Consider the following 11,705-nt stretch of genomic DNA (forward strand, 5'->3'; position numbering starts at 1 on the left):
ATCTGACTAGATACTGTATGTTATCTGACTAGATACTGTATGTTAGATACTGTATGTTATCTGACTAGATACTGTATGTTATCTGACTAGATACTGTGTGTTATCTGACTAGATACTGTATGTTATCTGACTAGATACTGTATGTTAGATACTGTATGTTATCTGACTAGATACTGTATGTTATCTGACTAGATACTGTATGTTATCTGACTAGATACTGTATGTTATCTGACTAGATACTGTGTGTTATCTGACTAGATACTGTATGTTATCTGACTAGATACTGTATGTTATCTGACTAGATACTGTATGTTATCTGACTAGATACTGTGTGTTAGATACTGTATGTTATCTGACTAGATACTGTATGTTATCTGACTAGATACTGCATGTTATCTGACTAGATACTGTATGTTATCTGACTAGATACTGTATGTTATCTGACTAGATACTGTATGTTATCTGACTAGATACTGTGTGTTAGATACTGTATGTTATCTGACTAGATACTGTATGTTATCTGACTAGATACTGTATGTTATCTGACTAGATACTGTGTGTTATCTGACTAGATACTGTATGTTATCTGACTAGATACTGTATGTTATCTGACTAGATACTGTATGTTATCTGACTAGATACTGTATGTTATCTGACTAGATACTGTATGTTATCAGACTAGATACTGTATGTTATCTGACTAGATACTGTATGTTATCTGACTAGATACTGTATGTTATCTGACTAGATACTGCATGTTATCTGACTAGATACTGTATGTTATCTGACTAGATACTGTATGTTATCAGACTAGATACTGTATGTTATCTGACTAGATACTGTGTGTTAGATACTGTATGTTATCTGACTAGATACTGTATGTTATCTGGCTAGATACTGTATGTTAGATACTGTATGTTATCTGACTAGATACTGTGTGTTATCTGACTAGATACTGTGTGTTAGATACTGTATGTTATCTGACTAGATACTGTATGTTATCTGGCTAGATACTGTATGTTATCTGACTAGATACTGTATGTTATCTGACTAGATACTGTATGTTATCTGACTAGATACTGTGTGTTATCTGACTAGATACTGTATGTTATCTGACTAGATACTGTGTGTTATCTGACTAGATACTGTGTGTTATCTGACTAGATACTGTATGTTATCTGACTATATACTGTATGCTATCAGACTAGATACTGTATGTTATCTGACTAGATACTGTATGTTATCTGACTAGATACTGTATGTTATCTGACTAGATACTGTATGTTATCTGACTAGATACTGTATGTTATCTGACTAGATACTGTATGTTATCTGACTAGATACTGTGTGTTAGATACTGTATGTTATCTGACTAGATACTGTATGTTATCTGGCTAGATACTGTATGTTATCTGACTAGATACTGTATGTTATCTGACTAGATACTGTGTGTTAGATACTGTATGTTATCTGACTAGATACTGTATGTTATCTGACTAGATACTGTATGTTATCTGACTAGATACTGTATGTTATCTGACTAGATACTGTGTGTTATCTGACTAGATACTGTATGTTATCTGACTAGATACTGTGTGTTATCTGACTAGATACTGTATGTTATCTGACTAGATACTGTATGTTATCTGACTGGACACTGTATGTTATCTGACTAGATACTGTATGTTATCTGACTAGATACTGTATGTTATCTGACTAGATACTGTATGTTATCTGACTAGATACTGTATGTTATCTGACTAGATACTGTGTGTTAGATACTGTGTGTTATCTGACTAGATACTGTATGTTATCTGACTAGATACTGTATGTTATCTGACTAGATACTGTATGTTATCTGACTAGATACTGTATGTTATCTGACTAGATACTGTATGTTATCTGACTAGATACTGTATGTTATCTGACTAGATACTGTGTGTTAGATACTGTGTGTTATCTGACTAGATACTGTATGTTATCTGACTGGATACTGTATGTTATCTGACTAGATACTGTATGTTATCTGACTAGATACTGTATGTTATCTGACTAGATACTGTATGTTATCTGACTAGATACTGTATGTTATCTGACTAGATACTGTGTGTTAGATACTGTATGTTATCTGACTAGATACTGTGTGTTAGATACTGTATGTTATCTGACTAGATACTGTGTGTTAGATACTGTATGTTATCTGACTAGATACTGTATGTTATCTGACTAGATACTGTATGTTAGATACTGTATGTTATCTGGCTAGATACTGTATGTTATCTGGCTAGATACTGTATGTTATCAGACTAGATACTGTATGTTATCTGACTAGATACTGTATGTTATCTGACTAGATACTGTATGTTATCTGACTAGATACTGTATGTTATCTGACTAGATACTGTGTGTTAGATACTGTATGTTATCTGACTAGATACTGTATGTTATCTGACTAGATACTGTGTGTTAGATACTGTATGTTATCTGACTAGATACTGTGTGTTAGATACTGTATGTTATCTGACTAGATACTGTGTGTTAGATACTGTATGTTATCTGACTAGATACTGTATGTTATCTGACTAGATACTGTGTGTTATCTGACTAGATACTGTGTGTTATCTGACTAGATACTGTGTGTTATCTGACTAGATACTGTATGTTATCTGACTAGATACTGTATGTTATCTGACTAGATACTGTATGTTATCTGACTAGATACTGTATGTTATCTGACTAGATACTGTATGTTAGATACTGTATGTTATCTGACTAGATACTGTGTGTTATCTGACTAGATACTGTGTGTTATCTGACTAGATACTGTATGTTATCTGACTAGATACTGTATGTTATCTGACTAGATACTGTATGTTATCTGACTAGATACTGTATGTTATCAGACTAGATACTGTATGTTATCTGACTAGATACTGTATGTTATCTGACTAGATACTGTGTGTTAGATACTGTATGTTATCTGACTAGATACTGTATGTTATCTGACTAGATACTGTATGTTATCTGACTAGATACTGTATGTTATCTGACTAGATACTGTATGTTATCTGACTAGATACTGTGTGTTAGATACTGTATGTTATCTGACTAGATACTGCATGTTATCTGACTAGATACTGTGTGTTAGATACTGTATGTTATCTGACTAGATACTGTATGTTATCTGACTAGATACTGTGTGTTAGATACTGTATGTTATCTGACTAGATACTGCATGTTATCTGACTAGATACTGTGTGTTAGATACTGTATGTTATCTGACTAGATACTGTATGTTATCTGGCTAGATACTGTATGTTAGATACTGTATGTTATCTGACTAGATACTGTGTGTTAGATACTGTATGTTATCTGACTAGATACTGCATGTTATCTGACTAGATACTGTGTGTTAGATACTGTATGTTATCTGACTAGATACTGTATGTTATCTGGCTAGATACTGTATGTTAGATACTGTATGTTATCTGACTAGATACTGTGTGTTAGATACTGTATGTTATCTGACTAGATACTGTGTGTTAGATACTGTATGTTATCTGACTAGATACTGTATGTTATCTGACTAGATACTGTATGTTATCTGACTAGATACTGTATGTTATCTGACTAGATACTGTGTGTTAGATACTGTATGTTATCTGACTAGATACTGCATGTTATCTGACTAGATACTGTGTGTTAGATACTGTGTGTTATCTGACTAGATACTGTATGTTATCTGACTAGATACTGTATGTTATCTGACTAGATACTGTGTGTTATCTGACTAGATACTGTATGTTATCTGACTAGATACTGTATGTTATCTGACTAGATACTGTATGTTATCTGACTAGATACTGTATGTTATCTGACTAGATACTGTATGTTATCTGACTAGATACTGTATGTTAACTGACTAGATACTGTATGTTAACTGACTAGATACTGTATGTTATCTGACTAGATACTGTATGTTATCTGACTAGATACTGTGTGTTAGATACTGTATGTTATCTGACTAGATACTGTATGTTAGATACTGTATGTTATCTGACTAGATACTGTATGTTAGATACTGTATGTTATCTGATTAGATACTGTATGTTAGATACTGTATGTTATCTGACTAGATGCTGTATGTTAGATACTGTATGTTATCTGATTAGATACTGTATGTTAGATACTGTATGTTAGATACTGTATGTTATCTGACTAGATACTGTATGTTATCTGACTAGATACTGTATGTTAGATACTGTATGTTATCTGACTAGATGCTGTATGTTATCTGACTAGATACTGTATGTTAGATACTGTATGTTATCTGGCTAGATACTGTGTGTTATCTGACTAGATACTGTGTGTTATCTGACTAGATACTGTATGTTATCTGACTAGATACTGTGTGTTATCTGACTAGATACTGTATGTTATCTGACTAGATACTGTATGTTAGATACTGTATGTTATCTGACTAGATACTGTATGTTATCTGACTAGATACTGTATGTTATCTGACTAGATACTGTGTGTTATCTGACTAGATACTGTATGTTATCTGACTAGATACTGTATGTTATCTGACTAGATACTGTATGTTATCTGACTAGATACTGTATGTTATCTGACTAGATACTGTATGTTATCTGACTAGATACTGTATGTTAGATACTGTATGTTATCTGACTAGATACTGTATGTTATCTGACTAGATACTGTATGTTATCTGACTAGATACTGTGTGTTAGATACTGTATGTTATCTGACTAGATACTGTATGTTATCTGACTAGATACTGTGTGTTAGATACTGTATGTTATCTGACTAGATACTGTATGTTATCTGACTAGATACTGTGTGTTATCTGGCTAGATACTGTATGTTATCTGACTAGATACTGTGTGTTAGATACTGTATGTTATCTGACTAGATCCTGTGTGTTATCTGACTAGATACTGTGTGTTATCTGACTAGATACTGTATGTTATCTGACTAGATACTGTGTGTTAGATACTGTATGTTATCTGACTAGATACTGTATGTTATCTGACTAGATACTGTGTGTTAGATACTGTATGTTATCTGACTAGATACTGTGTGTTAGATACTGCATGTTATCTGACTAGATACTGTGTGTTAGATACTGTATGTTATCTGACTAGATACTGTGTGTTATCTGACTAGATACTGTATGTTATCTGACTAGATACTGTATGTTATCTGACTAGATACTGTGTGTTAGATACTGTATGTTATCTGACTAGATACTGTGTGTTATCTGACTAGATACTGTGTGTTATCTGACTAGATACTGTGTGTTATCTGACTAGATACTGTATGTTATCTGACTAGATACTGTGTGTTAGATACTGTATGTTATCTGACTAGATACTGTGTGTTATCTGACTAGATACTGTGTGTTATCTGACTAGATACTGTATGTTATCTGACTAGATACTGTGTGTTAGATACTGTATGTTATCTGACTAGATACTGCATGTTATCTGACTAGATACTGTGTGTTAGATACTGTATGTTATCTGACTAGATACTGTGTGTTATCTGACTAGATACTGTATGTTATCTGACTAGATACTGTATGTTATCTGACTAGATACTGTATGTTATCTGACTAGATACTGTATGTTATCTGACTAGATACTGTATGTTATCTGACTAGATACTGTGTGTTATCTGACTAGATACTGTATGTTATCTGACTAGATACTGTGTGTTAGATACTGTATGTTATCTGACTAGATACTGTATGTTATCTGACTAGATACTGTGTGTTAGATACTGTATGTTATCTGACTAGATACTGTATGTTATCTGACTAGATACTGTATGTTAGATACTGTGTGTTATCTGACTAGATACTGTATGTTAGATACTGTGTGTTATCTGAGTAGATACTGTATGTTATCTGACTAGATACTGTGTGTTATCTGACTAGATACTGTATGTTATCTGACTAGATACTGTATGTTAGATACTGTATGTTATCTGACTAGATACTGTATGTTATCTGACTAGATACTGTGTGTTATCTGACTAGATACTGTATGTTATCAGACTAGATACTGTATGTTATCTGACTAGATACTGTATATTATCAGACAGATACTGTATGTTATCTGGCTATGCTCCATGTCATAGGATCTAGGCTTGTTCATTTAGCAGAAATGTAGAAATAGAAATACAACAGACTTTATTATAGTTTCACCAGGAAATCTAACTGAGGCATTTCAACAGTGGCAGAGCAACAGGTAGCCAGGGAGACATGAACTTAAACACATCCCCTCATTCATCTAGAAATATAACAGACTTTATTATAGTTTCACCAGGACATCTACTGAGGCATTTCAACAGTGGCAGAGCAACAGGTAGCCAGGGAGACATGCACTTAAACACATCCCCTCATTCATCTAGAAATATAACAGACTTTATTATAGTTTCACCAGGACATCTAACTGAGGCATTTCAACAGTGATACAGCAACAGGTAGTCAGGGAGACACTTAAACACATCCCCTCATTCATCTAGAAATATAACAGACTTTATTCTAAAAATTAAATGTAGAGTTTATTCTCTCAATACTGCCACTTCATTCTCAAAGTATTACCACGGAGACAACAGAATAATAGGATATGATGCAAAGAGACACCAGACAAGACATAGAGACAGCAACAGAAGAATAGGATATGATGGAAAGAGACACCAGACAAGACACAGAGACAGCAACAGAAGAATAGGATATGATGGAAAGAGACACCAGACAAGACATAGAGACAGCAACAGAATAATAGGATATGATGGAAAGAGACACCAGACAAGACATAGAGACAGCAACAGAATAATAGGATATGATGGAAAGAGACACCAGACAAGACATAGAGACAGCAACAGAATAATAGGATATGATGGAAAGAGACACCAGACAAGACATAGAAACAGCAACAGAAGAACTGTATATGATGGAGAGAGACAGATTGGCTCAATGGCAAGGTCAGAGGTCAGAGGTCAGAGTTTATGTTTGAAGATGTTGAGTGGTGTTTGGAAATACACTGGTGTTATATTCATGGGTTTAGCTGTTGAAATTCCTTCCCGGACCCAACTACTGTCTATGGGCCACCAATGTCTTCAAATCCTAGGGGAGAGAGGAGCTGCTACCCCTGGGGAGAGAGGAGCTGCTACCCCTGGAGAGAGAGGAGGTGCTACCCCTGGAGAGAGAGGAGCTGATACCCCTCGGAAAAGAGGAGCTGCTACCCCTGGAGAGAGAGGAGCTGCTACCCCTGGGGAGAAAGGAGCTGCTACCCCTGGAGAGAGAGGAGCTGCTACCCCTGGGGAGAGAGGAGCTGCTACCCCTGGAGAGAGAGGAGCTGCTACCCCTGGGGAGAAAGGAGCTGCTACCCCTGGGGAGAAAGGAGCTGCTACCCCTGGAGAGAGAGGAGCTGCTACCCCTGGAGAGAGAGGAGCTGCTACCCCTGGAGAGAGAGGAGCTGCTACCCCTGGGGAGAGAGGAGCTGTTACCCCTGGGGAGAGAGGAGCTGCTACCCCTGGAGAGAGAGGAGCTGCTACCCCTGGGGAGAAAGGAGCTGCTACCGCTGGGGAGAGAGGAGCTGCTACCCCTGGGGAGAGAAGAGGAGCTGCTACCCCTGGGGAGAGAGGAGCTGCTACCCCTGGGGAGAGAGGAGCTGCTACCCCTGGAGAGAGAAGAGGAGCTGCTACCCCTGGGGAGAGAGGAGCTGCTACCCCTGGGGAGAGAGGAGCTGCTACCCCTGGGGAGAGAGGAGTTGATACCCCTGTGGAGAGAGGAGCTGCTACCCCTGGGGAGAGAAGAGGAGCTGCTACCCCTGGGGAGAGAGGAGCTGCTACCCCTGGGGAGAGAGGAGCTGCTACCCCTGGGGAGAGAGGAGCTGCTACCCCTGGGGAGAGAGGAGCTGCTACCCCTGGGGAGAGAAGAGGAGCTGCTACCCCTGGGGAGAGAGAGGAGCTGCTACCCCTGGGGAGAGAAGAGGAGCTGCTACCCCTGGGGAGAGAGAGGAGCTGCTACCCCTGGGGAGAGAGGAGTTGATACCCCTGTGGAGAGAGGAGCTGCTACCCCTGGGGAGAGAGGAGTTGATACCCCTGTGGAGAGAGGAGCTGCTATCCCTGGGGAGAGAGGAGCTGCAACCAGGAGAGACTGCGATTCTGCTCGGGAAGAGCTTAACGATTGGTGATTGTTGGGGCACGTCTGGCAGGATCTTCAGTGATGAAGACTGCTGAACTTGCTGATGCTTCACAATATGCCATGGCCGTCTCAGTCACCAGGTCTCAACACAATTGAACACCACCATCAACAAAACACCAAATGATTGAATTTCTTGTGGAAGAATGGTGTCACATCCCTCTAATAGACTTCCAGACAGTTGTAGAATGTATTCCAAGGCACATTGTAAGAGCTGTAAAGAGAGAGGGAGGGGAGAGAGAACAGGCAGAACCTGATATGTAAATGAGCAGAGCACAAGGAAGTAACTTTCAACGACCGAATGATCATTCAGACTCTGTTTCTATTGAGAGAGAGATACAAGGTAAGACGACGATTGTTATGTGTATTAATATAGTTGATGATATTGTTATGTGTATTAATATAGTTGATGATATTGTTATGTGTATTAATATAGTTGATGATATTGTTATGTGTATTCATATAGTTGATGATATTGTTATGTGTATTCATATAGTTGATGATATTGTTATGTGTATTCATATAGTTGATGATATTGTTATGTGTATTCATATAGTTGATGATATTGTTATGTGTATTCATATAGTTGATGATATTGTTATGTGTATTCATATAGTTGATGATATTGTTATGTGTATTCATATAGTTGATGATATTGTTATGTGTATTCATATAGTTGATGATATTGTTATGTGTATTCATATAGTTGATGATATTGTTATGTGTATTCATATAGTTGATGATATTGTTATGTGTATTCATATAGTTGATGATATTGTTATGTGTATTCATATAGTTGATGATATTGTTATGTGTATTCATATAGTTGATGATATTGTTGGTGTACAGGTTGTGCCCAATGTAGCAAAACGTTTGGCAACAGAAACCGTTTAGTCCACGTTGTACAGCGTTTACAGCGTACACCTGTTTTTGTAACATTTAAAACTGTTGGCTGTGGAGTAAACTAATAATAATAACTGGTTTTCTAAAGCTAGCCAGGTTCAGTTAGCTTCACATTCCAGCTCAGGCCTCATCCATCAGAATATACAGAGCGCTAGACAGGTTCAGTTAGCTTCACATTCCATCTCAGGCCTCATCCATCAGAATATACAGAGCGCTAGTCATCAGGAAGGTGCTCTCTCAGCAGAACGGAACATATCTCAATGACTTGACATGTTTTGGTTGTGAGCCTTTTTAAACCTCAAATACACAACAAGTTTTACATTTCCTGCAGGAAAGTTCTTCTGCAGTGGGGGGTGATCAAATTAAGATCCTACATCTTTACACATCATTGTCCTTGGTGATATGGTGCTGCAAGTGATAGACAACATTTAGAGACAGAATACAGACAGAAGAGTTTCCACAAAGTTACCCTACAACATTATACACAACTAGGTAGAGTGAGCATAGAGCTATAAGAGAATGAACAGTGGATATACACATATACAGTACAGTGGATATACAGTTGATGTACAGTACAGTGGATATACAGTTGATATATAGTACAGTGGATATACAGTTGATATACAGTACAGTGGATATACAGTACAGTGGATATACACATATACTGTACAGTTGATATAGAGTACAGTGGCTATACAGTTGATATACAGTACAGTGGATATACAGTTGATAAACAGTACAGTGGATATACAGTTGATGTACAGTACAGTGGATATACAGTTGATATATAGTACAGTGGATATACAGTTGATAAACAGTACAGTGGATATACAGTTGATGTATAGTACAGTGGATATACAGTTGATATACAGTACAGTGGATATACAGTACAGTGGATATACACATATACTGTACAGTTGATATAGAGTACAGTGGCTATACAGTTGATATACAGTACAGTGTATATACAGTTTATATACAGTGGATATGCAGTACAGTGGATATACAGTGGCTATACAGTACAGTTGATATACAGTGGATATACAGTACAGTGGATATACAGTGGATATACAGTACAGTGGATATACAGTTGATATATAGTACAGTGGATATACAGTACAGTTGATATACAGTGGATATACAGTGGATATACAGTACAGTGGATATACAGTGGATATAGAGTACAGTGGATATACAGTGGATATACAGTACAGTGGATATACAGTTGATATATAGTACAGTGGATATACAGTACAGTTGATATACAGTAAAGTGAATATACAGTGGATATACAGTAAAGTGAATATACAGTGGATATACAGTACAGTTGATATACAGTACAGTGGATATACAGTGGATATACAGTACAGTTGATATACAGTAAAGTGAATATACAGTACAGTTGATATACAATGCAGTTGATATACAGTGGATATACAGTACAGTTGATATACAGTAAAGTTGATATACAGTAAAGTGAATATACAGTGGATATACAGTACAGTTGATATACAGTACAGTGGATATACAGTGGATATACAGCACAGTTGATATACAGTAAAGTGAATATACAGTACAGTTGATATACAATGCAGTTGATATACAGTGGATATACAGTACAGTTGATATACAATGCAGTTGATATACAGTTGATATACAGTACAGTTGATATACAGTTGATATACAGTACAGTTGATATACAGTACAGTTGATATACAGTACAGTTGATATACAGTACAGTTGATATACAGTTGATATACAGTACAGTGGATATACAGTACAGTTGATATACAGTACAGTTGATATACACATATACAGTACAGTTGATATACAGTTGATATACAGTACAGTTGATATACTGTTGATATACAGTACAGTGGATATACAGTTGACGTATTGACACATTGTTCTTAGCTCTTCCAGGCTCTATCTATCTCGTCTTGTCTCTATCTCGTCTTGTCTCTATCTCATCTTGTCTCTATCTCGTCTTGTCTCTATCTTGTCTTGTCTCTATCTCGTCTTGTCTCTATCTCGTCTTGTCTCTATCTCGTCTTGTCTCTCTCGTCTTGTCTCTATCTCGTCTTGTCTCTATCTCGTCTTGTCTCTCTCTTGTCTCTATCTCGTCTTGTCTCTATCTCGTCATGTCTCTATATCGTCTTGTCTCTATCTCGTCTTGTCTCTATCTCAATCTCGTCTTGTCTCTATCTCTTCTTGTCTCTATCTCGTCTCTATCTCGTCTTGTCTCTATCTCGTCTTGTCTCTATCTCGTCGTGTCTCTATCTCGTCTTGTCTCTATCTCGTCTTGTCTCTATCTCGTCTTGTCTCTATCTCGAGTCACACCACATCTTGTCTATAGAATTCTACCTTTTAATCACCAACACAAGTCAATTGTCAGCTATAGAACCCATGTCCTCAACACCAGACTAGCTGCAGGGTGCAGAGTGGAGACCATAAAACACAGCATTAGCAGGACAGAAATATCTTACTGTTCGTTAAGGAAATAACTGTTACATATCCAACAAATAAGGTGATACATACTTTTTCCCTCACAGGTTAGAGTGGATAG

Source organism: Salvelinus fontinalis, unplaced genomic scaffold (assembly GCF_029448725.1).
Source record: "Salvelinus fontinalis isolate EN_2023a unplaced genomic scaffold, ASM2944872v1 scaffold_0080, whole genome shotgun sequence".
NCBI classification, from domain to species: domain Eukaryota; kingdom Metazoa; phylum Chordata; class Actinopteri; order Salmoniformes; family Salmonidae; genus Salvelinus; species Salvelinus fontinalis.